General features: G+C 30.6%; 1 non-coding gene across 1 annotated transcript; it reads right to left on the bottom strand.

The window, feature by feature from the left end:
• Positions 1–4000: 4000 nt before the first annotated feature.
• LOC126016545 (small nucleolar RNA SNORA51) lies at positions 4001–4132 on the bottom strand. Its single transcript, XR_007498339.1, has one exon. It is a non-coding gene; the product is annotated as a small nucleolar RNA SNORA51 (small nucleolar RNA).
• Positions 4133–12617: the final 8485 nt, after the last annotated feature.

Raw genomic sequence — 12617 nt, 5'->3', positions numbered from 1 at the left:
TCCATTTAACTATGTTATTTAATGATATTCATAGTTAATAAAGAATAAAGATTGTATTTTCTAGTGATTATTAATGAGTGCACTTTAAGTGTTTTATGTATGTTAATTTAAGATGCCAATATACAAATGATGGTAGATCTTGACAACACCGACAAGCTAAATTGCTAGATCTTATTGAATCTTTAAGAATATGTCAAGGTTTTCTTTGATCATATAATACAGAATCTAATCAAGTCATTATAAATGTTTCTTAGCTTTAATGTAAAATGATTAGTTTTGATAAGGTCAGTCAAAATGGATTGATGTAGGTTCTAAGAAATCAATGATATAAAAATTTTGAGCAATTTAATGAGTAATCAATACTAGCAATAATATAGGACTATCACCAGTTCAGGTGTGAATAGATATATTTCAGACATTGAAATAACTGTACATTGAGTGTACAGTTGTAATTTAACTTGAACACAATTTTAAATTATCCTGATATATATTTTGTGATTTATTAAATTTTCTCAAGCCATTTGACATAATGATTATATTTAAAAATTCCAAGATAGTCAGACTTTACTTTAGTGTATTTATATGCTTTCAAATATTTAATGAAGGTGCCATAGTTCTTTCCATTAAAAAATGTGTGTTGCTTCAAATTTGTCTGCTTTCATTTATCCTACTAAAATAATTGCTTTTTTGTGAGGTAAGTACCTTGATTTTATTTTGATACCTGATGGTTACTAATCTAAGCAACCACCAGAATGTTATAACTCTAAATCTTCCAATATGTTATATATATATATATACATACATATATATGTATGTATCTTTCTTTCATTAAATCTTCATCTTAACATTCAGATATCTAAATGTCAGTAAATACAAGCCCACATTAGGATTAATAATGCTCAGTATAGCAAAACCAATATGATTTAAGAGAGTGGGCAACATCGACATAAGCTGCTAAAACTGAATTTCATTGATGAAGACAGTTCATTAAAGAAAGAGGTTATGTTACACTGTATTTTCTGTTCTTTTAAATATTATTTTTATTGTAGGAAAATAGTTTTTAAGAATGTGTCTTATCTATTTTAGGAAGACAATATTAAAACACCAGGTCCATTCCAAAAGTGAAATTATTTATCCACAATGGTACTTCACAGACTTTTGGCCCACTCTCTGTCTCACACATTACTCAAGTTAATTCCTCTTGGAGTCAAAGGATTGGTTTCCATTAGACTTTGTTTCCTTGCTTTCTTTCTTCACATGAATGAGATGATTTATTTTTTTTCTCTTTCTGACTTATTTTAATTAATATGACACACCCTCTTTCCATCATTTTTTATAGCAAGAGGGAAATTTTAAGCTTTTCTTATAGCTAAATAGCATTGCATTGTGTATATATACACCAAAAATTATACATACATTATATCTAAAATGAGTATAAAAGTGAATGAAGGCAACATTATAAGTTAAATTGTGCATGCAATGAGAGACTGTATTTTTGAATATATTTTACATTGCATTTTTATAAACAGATATGAAAATACTATACTCTGTTCTTATCTGATTAGCCTCATCATACATTCCATAATCAAGTATTGTACACTGAAATAATGGGAATTAAATTAAGCACAGAGGTTAGTGTAGTTTGCATTTTATTTGTGGATTAATATTCTAATTCTGAATAAAAACTTAGTTTCTTCTAGATATTTCTTTTAACCTGAAGATTATGACTGAGTAAGCAATATACTTTCTTTCCCTATTTTTTAAAAACCAGAAATCTAATATTATTTCTGACTTTATTATGAAAGATAATCAAAAACATGTGATTTGAAGTTAAATTATAAAAACTATATTTTGTATATTCAAAGACATGGGTATAATATCTCTCACAATTATACTAAAATTATCTGACTATTTTAAATAAATAGTTGGAATTTACATATTATATTAAATTCTATTTTTGCCTCACATCTGAAATGGGGTATGAAAATATTACTATGAATATTCTATATATGGCCATCTATTACTCCATGTAATTCATTGATTCATTAAAACGTAAATCTTTTTTTTTTTTTTTTTGGTTTTTGGGTCACACCAGGCAGTGCTCAGGGGTTACGCCTGGCTGTCTACTCAGAAATAGCTCCTGGCAGGCATGGGGGACCATATGGGACACCAGGATTTGAACCAACGACCTTTGGTCCTGGATCAACTGCTTACAAGGCAAACGCCACTGTGCTATCTCCCCGAGCCCAAAAACATAAATATTAATATGTACCAGTAATTAAAATAAGTCAAGATACTGGAAAGATCTCAGAATAAAGAAATGTACAAATTATACAGAGTGATCGCAAAACATGTAGTATAATAAAATATACCATTCAGAATAAAAAAATAATGAATACTATAAATATAATGGTTATATTATTTCAGAAGTTAATATACTGCTGTGTTAAAAATCACTGAGGAAGATTTGGGACTATACATTGTTATAAGGTATTGATTTAAATAATTGATTAATTTACTTATGAAATATTTTTAGCAGTTGACTTGTTCATAATACTATCATAAGCACTTTATTAAAATTTGTCAAGCATCACATGTTGAGGAAACTTATTTTTAGTGTTTTGCTTGTATTTTTAACCTTAGTCTTTCTGTAGTTCTATGAGATTGATTTACTATGTATGTATATATATTAATAATTTCTTTACTTAGGCACCATAGTTACAAACATATTTGTAATTGTATTTCCGCCATAAAATTCACACCTCCTTGGGGCGGGCTTGGTGGCACTAGAGGTAAGGTGTCTGCCTTGCGAGCGATAGCCTAGGACGGACTGCAGTTATATTCCCCAGCGTCCCATATGGTCCCCCAAGCCAGGAGCGACTTCTGAGTGCATAGCCAGGAGTAACCCCTGAGCGTCACCAAACCTGAGGGACCTCCTTTTTACTAGTGCAACTTTCCTGCCACCATTGTTCTCTATTTCCTCCCCCACCTTCTGCCTGTCTTTGAAACAGGCTTTGTATTTCTCTATCATTGTCATAGTAATTGTTAGTGTAGTTATTGCATTAACTGCACTTACCACTATTTGTGCTAAACTTCATATCATGGGCTGGTCCTTCCAGTCTTCATCTCTATTGTATCTTTATAATAATTTTTCCTTATAAAGAATAACATTTTCTCCTCAAAACTATAGTAAAACAAAATTTGTTGAGCTTTTTTATGTGCCTTACACATTTCATAAATAATAGAAGTCATAATAGTGTATTTTTATAAAATGATCATAAGCTGTATTTGACATGCTTTTAAACTACCTATGTTATAAATTTGGTTTTGCTATTTACCCACTGTGAGACATTTATTTATCAAATTATTTTATTTGTGCATACAAATACAAATTAAATTGACAAATAGATCATATCACCCATACAGGTGAGGTCTTTTTAGATTTCATTTAAATGGTGACAACAGAATAAATTTTTCAGGTGAGAAAGAAAAGTCTGTAGATAAGATAAATATTCAGGAAGACATATGCACAAATAAATATCTGAAGTTAGAAATCTTGCTCGTATTTTCATGTAAAAGTTATATTGTGGTGGTCATATTGGAGTCAATAGGGAAGAGAAAAGTAAATAAAGAAATAAATCAAAAATCATCAGGAGACTTTATAAGAGAACTTTGATACTTACAATGAGATGGAAAAATGTTGGAAAGTTTGATCAGCGGAGATTTAAGATAGCATTTTAACACAACTGTTTGGTCAGTTTCCTTAAAAATATCAGAAGAATAAAAATAATAGTGAAACCAATTGGCAGAACATTTTAGGACTCAAAACAAAATATTTAGATTTAGAATTGGGTGGGATCATTACAAAGATTCACTGATAAAATTGTTCTTATACTTAATATTTAGCTACGTTTATCTGTATTACATCATTGGTAAACTATGAAATGTTAATAGGATGAAAAGATGGAGTTATTAATTATTATAATTCATTTTTTTTATTTTTTGTCCCCCATTCACAATACAGACCAGGCAAAGGGCCTGGTCTGAAGTGTATATGGGGAGCATTTACTGTACCTCCTCTTTCTACACAGTCAGTGTATAGAACACAGCCTATGGTAAGCATTGGTAGGCCTAATCTTTTCTTTTCTTCTTTTTTTCATTTTTTTTTATATTTGTAAAAAAAAAAAAAAACCTTCACCAGTGCAACATTCCCATCACCAATATCCCAAGTGTCCTTTCTCCCCACCCCAAACTGGCATGTACTCTAGAAAGGCTTTCTACCATAATTTCTATAATTCATAAAAAGATATAAAAATTTTGAAATATAAAGATAATTTAGTGCAACCCCTTTTATATAATTTTATTAGGAATTTCATAACTGATTATAAGAAAAAACTCAGGATAGTATATTTTTTAAGAAAATTTTAGGATTTGAAATGCAATTTGGAAATTGACAAAAATGGTATTAGGCACTAAAATTTCACCTACCAAAATCTTGTTAAAGCCCTAATCTTCAATATTTTTGACTGGGATTGTTATTATATTTGTAGATAAGAATTTTTTTTTTTTTTTTTTTTTTTTTTTGGTTTTTGGGCCACACCCGGTGACGCTCAGGGGTTACTCCTGGCTATGCGCTCAGAAGTTGCTCCTGGCTTGGGGGACCATATGGGACGCCGGGGATCGAACCGCGGTCCGTCTCCTAGGCTAGCGCAGGTAAGGCAGGCACCTTACCTCGAGCGCCACCGCCCGGCCCCGTAGATAAGAATTTTAATAAGATAAAGTTAAATTAAATCCTATAAGTGGGATTTAATATCGTGGGCATAAGTTGTTTTATTAAGTGAAGACAGGAACCTAGACATTCAATACAAGGAACAGACTTATGTGAAAAATAGCAAGTTTGCATAAATATTAATGACATGTATATATTAAGAAAAATCAAACCTACATATACCCGTATCTTAAAATTTCATTCTTCAGATGTTGAGAATACAAAAACAAATTTTATGTTTAAACTGTATAGCTTATGATGTTTTCTGTCTGGGAAGCAGAAATAGATTCACATTTGGTTGAGTCAACAAATAAATTAATATAAATAAAAATAAAATTCCTCTGTCAACTTTTTGGAATTGATTGCTACAACAAAAAAATGAAGAAAGGAAATATAATAATGATTAGAAGAGAAATGAAAATATTAAAAAGTACCTTAATGATATTTTGTGAATAGAGGAAAAATACACCTGTCTGTTTATATTTGTGGGAGAAAAAACTGTACAAATTGGATTTTATAGCTTATCATTATTTATTTCTTGAGGGAAGGAATACAATTTTCATATTCTGCCACTATTGAAAGGCTAGCCTTATTTAATTTTCTGTTCATATTTGGAGAAAATTTAATTAAACATCCAAAAATAGAATATCATAAAATACATGTAAATTTATACTATTTTGATGTTCAATATTAAGAGATATCTCCCTTTGCTCATTATTATCTTTGCTAATAATTATATAAAAATTAATTTCAATTTAGCCATATATATTTTAATAAATGTCTTGCTTCATTGTTGTCAAAGCAGCTTTTCAATGGTTAATTCAACTGACAACCTTGGAACTCCTCAAACCTATTTCAGAAGTCCATTCAGTATGTAAGACAATTTAATTCAGTGCTATCAAAATAGCTGGTGTGTTTTTTTACATGTACTTAAAGGAGTGTGCACATGTGTCTCTATATGGAGAATAATTTCTGATATTGATAGCTGTGTTGATGTGAAATTAATGTAAAATGAAGTGCACTTAACATATCCAATTTAAAGAGTTTGGAGTTGTGGAAACAACTATAGTATTGTTATCCATTCAAGATACTAAATAAACAACCTAAATTATCAGATTAGGAAGTAACCAATAAAGTGTTGTTAATAGTATGCTCTATGCTAAGAAGCAGATCTTTCTAGAATTTATTCATTGAGTATGACTACAAAATTTATATACTTCAAATTATCTCTGTTGCATTTACCTGAAAACTCATGGCAACTGCTTCTATTATTATTATTATTATTATTATCTGCTTCTATTTCATTCTACTTACACTTACACTTTATGTAAGTGGCATCATGCTGTATTTTTTTCTGTGACTGTTAATGTTAGTATTCTCTGGGTTATGACATAGATATATTTTCTTCTTTATTAGGACTGAAATTGATTCTAAATTACACATTACTCTATATAGTACATAAATATATTGTATATATAGAGACAAATAAATACATCAATATATATAAACTAAATATAGATGTAATGATACTAACACATATATTAGATATATAGAGATGTAGATAGACAATTGAAATGCATGTGAAAATGTATATACCTTTCCAACATAGATAAAAAACTAATGTGTAAAGATAGATATTGTAAACACATTTGCTTTATCTGCTCACATGCTAACAGACACGGGATGTTCTGCACTGATTACTATGAATTATGCTGCAGTAGGCATGAGAGTACAAATATCTTTTTGAAATCCTTATTTTATGTTTTATATCAACCCAAAAGTGAGATTTCTAGATCTCAAAGCTGTTTACAAATGTAGAGAAATTTCCATACTGGTTTACATAGCGATTTCATCATTGTATTTTCTCATCAACAAGGTATTTGTTCCCATTTCTAACCTAACCACAACAGTTATCTTTTGTTATTTTTGTAAAATTATTTAAACTAAATACATAAAAACAGTTGTACCAAATTATAGAAAATATAATAATAGTATTGTATTAGCACCTACTTATTAATACTTCAAATTGTATTATATATAGACAATTTGTAGCATACTTATAAAGCAAGCAACATTCATAACTTAAAGTTAGCACTGTATTAAATATTTAATTTGTTATTGAACAAAACATATACAGAAAATATATATATTTTATATTTTCTGCTCCCCTTATTAAAGAATGTATTAAAATACAAAATCAATCTAAGATGACATAAACTAATGATCAAAATATTTTGGGGATAAAAATAAAAGACTTGAATATATTATGACTTATTAACTATAATTCTAGAACTGTGGTATAATTAGTTTCAAATCTGTTACAAATGATTGTGTTCTCTCAAAAATCCATTTTTATTGGAGAAAGTACTGGGGTTAATGCTTTACATGTGGCTAACTTTGGCTTGCTCTCCAGCACCACATATGGTACTCTGATAACCATCAGGAGTGAATTTTGAACAAAAAAATGGGATTAAGCCCTGAACACTACTGGGTTTGATTCCCAAAGTTTAAAAATAAGCGTTTCTGTTTTTGTTGATTGTTATAAGGCTTTCTATTTTGCTAAGTAAAAATATAAAATTACTTCTATAACATAACTTAAAAAAGAAATGAAATAGCCATTGAATAGGATCATACATTTGTTATTATGAATGATGAATTTTCCATTATATCTAATATTCTTATAAAGAAATAATGATGCCAAAATAATAATTATAGATATTTTTTAAAATTTGCATTATTACGATGACACAGTGGAAATATTGCTGAGTTCTGTGGCTGCATTTAAAAATAAGATGGGGCTGGAGCAATAGCAAAGCAGTAGGGCATTTGCCTTGCATGCAGCTAACCCAGGACAGACCTCGGCTTGATCCCCTGGCGTCCTATATGTCCCCAAGCCAGGAGCGATTTCTGAGCTCATAGCAAGAAGTAACCCTTGAACATCATTGGATGTGGCCTAAAAGCCGAGAGAGAGAGAGAGAGAGAGAGAGAGAGAGAGAGAGACAGAGACAGAGACAGAGAGACAGAGAGAGAGACAGAGACAGAGACAGAGAGACAGAGACAGAGACAGAGACAGAGAGACAGAGAGACAGAGAGAGAGAGACAGAGAGAGACAGAGAGAGAGAGACAGAGAGAGACAGAGAGAGAGAGAGACAGAGAGAGAGACAGAGAGAGACAGAGAGAGACAGAGACAGAGACAGAGGGCCAAGAGACCGAGAGAGAGAGAGAGAGAGAGAGAGAGAGAGAGAGAGGAGAGAGGGCGAAGAGACCGAGAGAGAGAGAGAGAGAGAGAGAGAGAGAGAGAATTTTTGTAATGTTTTGTTTGTGAAAACCTCTGCATTAATGGTTTAACCAATTAAGGAATCAGTTTTCTATTTTGTTTGTTTTTTGGGGGGCCTACAGCCAGCATGCTCAGGGCTTAATCCTGCTTTTGTCTGAGGAATTACTCCTGGAGAAGCTCAGGGTAATATATGGAGTGCTATGTATAAAAGCCAGGTGAACAATGTAAAAAACAAGAACCATACTGCTATGGTATCTATCTCTCTAACACTAGACTTTAGTTTTATGAATGGATTAACCAAGGTTATTATTATATAAAATTTTAAAAAATTCTGAAAATTAATTTCAATATAACTCACCAATTCAATATAAGATATTATAAACTGGCTTTGAATTCTGCTTTAAAATGTTTCACATATATTTATATAATATATATGCTAATACATATTAAAAGTATATTATAAAATTATGACAGTGCTTTTATTTTTTAATATATATCAGAGTATAAACTTTCACAAATCATGTAATTACTTTTGTCTTTGTGGATTAATTGGTGTGCTCAGGGTAAGTAACCTCTCCTGGCTTTCTACATTGGGATCATTCCTATCAAGCTGTGGGGAGCATATTAGGATAAAAGCCAGGTCAGCAGCAAAGAGACCCCTTACTAATTGTCAAATCACTATGGTTATTAATTTCTTTCTGAATATACATTTTTTCTGGCCTATAATGATAGTTAAATTGTAAAGTAGTTTGCTGAGCCTGGAATATGCTGAGTTTAGGTGGCTTTGCATATTCCTGGACCACCATCAAGTGTATCCCCATTGAGTCCCCAAATATACTATAAAAAGTGTACATTTATGTAGCATGTTTTTAAGTATTCTAATACATTCAGTATCACAAATTCTTATATAAAATTAGTAAATTATCTATATCAGAAATTGATAAATTGATAGAGGTGAGTATGAGACAACAGTCGTCTAGCATCCTTATTTAAAATTAATTGTATTTCTCAGAATAGCCTATTTTAAATAATATGGTTTTCCATACTATCCTTTTATGCATTTTATTCTGTACTATATAAGAAGTATATTTACATTTTTTTAAAACAAAGAAAATGCATCACATAATTGGTGTAGTCTATCATGAAATGTTTACTTCCAGGTAAGTAGAAGCAAAGTTACTGAAAAAGAAAAGAAAAATAAAAAAGTAAGAAAAGACGTTAAATAGAAAAAAGAAAAAGTAAGTAACAAGCACATTTTTGTGAAAATTATTGTATCTCCAATGAAATTGCTAAGTCAATGGCAGAGGTTAGTAACCTCTTATTGTTAGCTGTCCGCTTTGTTAAATTGCTCTTACTCCAAAAAGCCCTGTTGATATCAGCCTAGCAACCAGCATAACTAAAAATTGATTTGATTGGTGTCTCTGAAGAAAATTGTAGAGGGTCAATGATGAGGCAGGGCCACCAGGAAAATGGCAATTGAGGGGTATAGAGGCAGTAGGCATGGCTTTGCCAAGACAAAGTCTTGGCTGGCCCTGTCCTTCAGAGTTGGCCAGCTTTCTGCTGCTTGAACCATGTAGCTCTGCTCTTTTAGGACTGGGTTACCTCTAATTAGAGAAGGAAGTGAGTATATGGAGCTGGCCTGGTTAAAAAATGGCAACTTAGAGGTTCTTGAGTTGTATGTTTCTTTAGATTTGTCAAGTACTAATCTACATTTTTCTGTTTGTAAATTTAGATAGAACAGTGGCTTGGTGCAAATTTTTCAAGATGTATTCTCACCACAGAAGTTCTTTCAAGAAATATTCTGCATAAAGTAAACTTATTATAGAATATATATAGCATGAAATTTGAGATTATTAATATAAATTCTTCATCTGTCACTATTTTGTATGACATTCTACAAATTATTTAACTTCAATAAATTAATTTAATTTCTCATTAAAGAGAATATAGACTCAAATAAATGCATATCCTTACATACTATTTGTAAAAATAAGAGATACTTTTAACTTAGAGAGAAAATTATGATAAAACATACCCTAATATAGCATTTGGCATTTTACGAGACATTTATTTTAGCCCTAATTAAATTCATGTTATGCTCAATTTACGTAAGTGAAAATAATAAAATATAAATCTACCCCCCCAAAAGAAACATTCTAGTAGGGCACATAGAGGTGTAAATATGTAATTAAAATAAAATGCCATACCTAATAGTAAAATTAATTATTTTTCAGAAAATATTTTCAAAAGGTATTAGTTGAATTAGTTAAGAAATCAAATTATTCAGAAAATTATTTTTATTGATTGTTATCTTACTGTCACTAACAATTGTCTTAATGCATTCAATTATCCCAATAATTTAATGATATATAATAAATTAATCTATAAATCATTCCACTATATACATAGTATAATAATGAATATTTAATTAGGTTGTTTTAGTTGTCATTCCTTTATCAGTTATTATTATATTTAAGTTAAAGACAGCATAATAATATCAATAATTATAATGTATCCAATTATTGATAGTTTTATTGTGGGGCATAAGTCTTTTAATTATATATGATTTATACTTTTATTCTATTTCATTTAAATATTGAAAATATTTTACAAAGCAATTCAATTTTACTTATTTTTGAATATTGTTTTTCTGATGGAAAATGTTATTTATTTACTTGACTAAGAGCACAATGAACTGAGTGGTTAAAAATAATGCAAATATGGTAAGAAAAGTCTAGATCACCTTTAATTTATATATGAAGATATTATGATATGCTAATAAATTGAAAGATTAGTAATAGCTCTATCTGAAAGCCAAATTATATAATAGCAAGAAAATCAATATTTCTTTTTTTTGGGGGGGGTTGATTTTTGGGTCACATCCAGCAGCAAGTGGGTAACCCCCTGAGCAGGGGCAACTCCTGGCTCTATGCTTAGAAACTGCCCCTGGCAGGCATGGGGACCATACGGGATGATGCCGGGATTTGAACCATTGTCCTTCTGCATAGAGGGCAAATGCCTTACCTCCATGCTATCTCGCCAGCCCTGAAAATCAGTATTTCTGAAGAACAAATATGGTTAGGGCCTCTTCCTATGTCAGACTAATAAAACCAAAACTCTAAAGCAAAGTATAAGTAGTTTCAATTTGGCAAATTATATGAAACATTTATTTGGAGATTTAAGTTGTAATATATACTTTTATATTATTTATTTCTATTTAGAAAATACATTGTTATTCATGATTGTGTATTAGGCATACAATATTTCAACACTAATCTCTAATGTACACATTCCTCAACCAAAATGCTCCAACTCCCCATATACCTTCCACCTTTCAGTCCACTTCTACAAAATACACAAATTTATCAAATAAGTTTCTAGAGAACTGTTCTGATAGAGTATCCTCATATCATTTTACCATGCTTCAGCAGCATCTCCTTCACCTGTAAACATTTCTCTACCTTATTTATTTCCTTTTCCTTACTTTGTTTCTCAATTCACTCAAGAGTATGGTTCTTAATGAGTGATAATTTTCACGTTGTTTTCATTGTTTTTGGTATTCTTGTACACTAGTTTTTTTTTTCTAGATTTTGACTATTGTGCATAGTTCTTTAAGGAATGAGTTCTGAAACTCAAAGTAAACTGTGACCAAGTTACAAAATAGCTTAAAAACTGAGAGAAATTATTTACCCAACACTTACCTGGTAAAAAGGTTATATCACTGGTTTAATTTTACAAGGAAAAGCATTCAACCCCATCATCAAATGGGAAGGAAAGATGAACAGAAACTTCCTCAAAGAAGAAATAAATGCTAAAAGACACATGAAGAAATGCTCTGCATGTCTAACCACCAGGGAGCTTCAAATCAACACAAAGAGATATTATTTCACACTAAATAGATGGCAGACATCAAAAACAAAACAAAACAAAACAAGAACAACCAGTATTGGGTGGATGTGGGAAGAAAGGGACTCTCATTCATTGCTAGTTGCCTAGTTCAGGTTTTCTGGAAAATAATATGCATATTCCTAATACATCTAATAATTGTGTTTCCATTTGACCCAGCAACTCTACATTTGGAATAATACCTAGAAATCACTGAAATAAAATATAAAATTTTCTATTTGAAATGTTGTTATATAACCAAATTATCAATTGATTTTTCTTGGGATATATATTAAAAATATTTTGTTTAAATTGATAAACAAGAGGTGGCAGTGATAATATGCTTCCCTGCATGCAGCCAACTTACCTTTTATCCCTGACATTCAATAAGATCAACAGCAGAAGCTAATCTATCCAGTGAGATTCTATAGAGGTAGAAGAATATGGAGGAATACAACACAAAATCTCAATAGAAACACCTCATCAGTAATACTCTATCCAGCTTTATTATCATTAATATTTAAAGGAACTATACATAGGCTTTATGGACAGAGAACAGCCTAGGGAGTTTATTGCCTTAAAACCAATATTTAAAAGAAGAAATAAAAGAGGTTTCTTAAAGTTAGGTATTTGGCATCATGTGACACTGAATATCATACTCACTGTTGAATGCATATGGTTGTCCTC

The sequence above is a fragment of the Suncus etruscus genome, chromosome 8, assembly GCF_024139225.1.
Source record: "Suncus etruscus isolate mSunEtr1 chromosome 8, mSunEtr1.pri.cur, whole genome shotgun sequence".
NCBI lineage: Eukaryota > Metazoa > Chordata > Mammalia > Eulipotyphla > Soricidae > Suncus > Suncus etruscus.
This window is presented reverse-complemented; position numbering and strand designations above follow the sequence as displayed.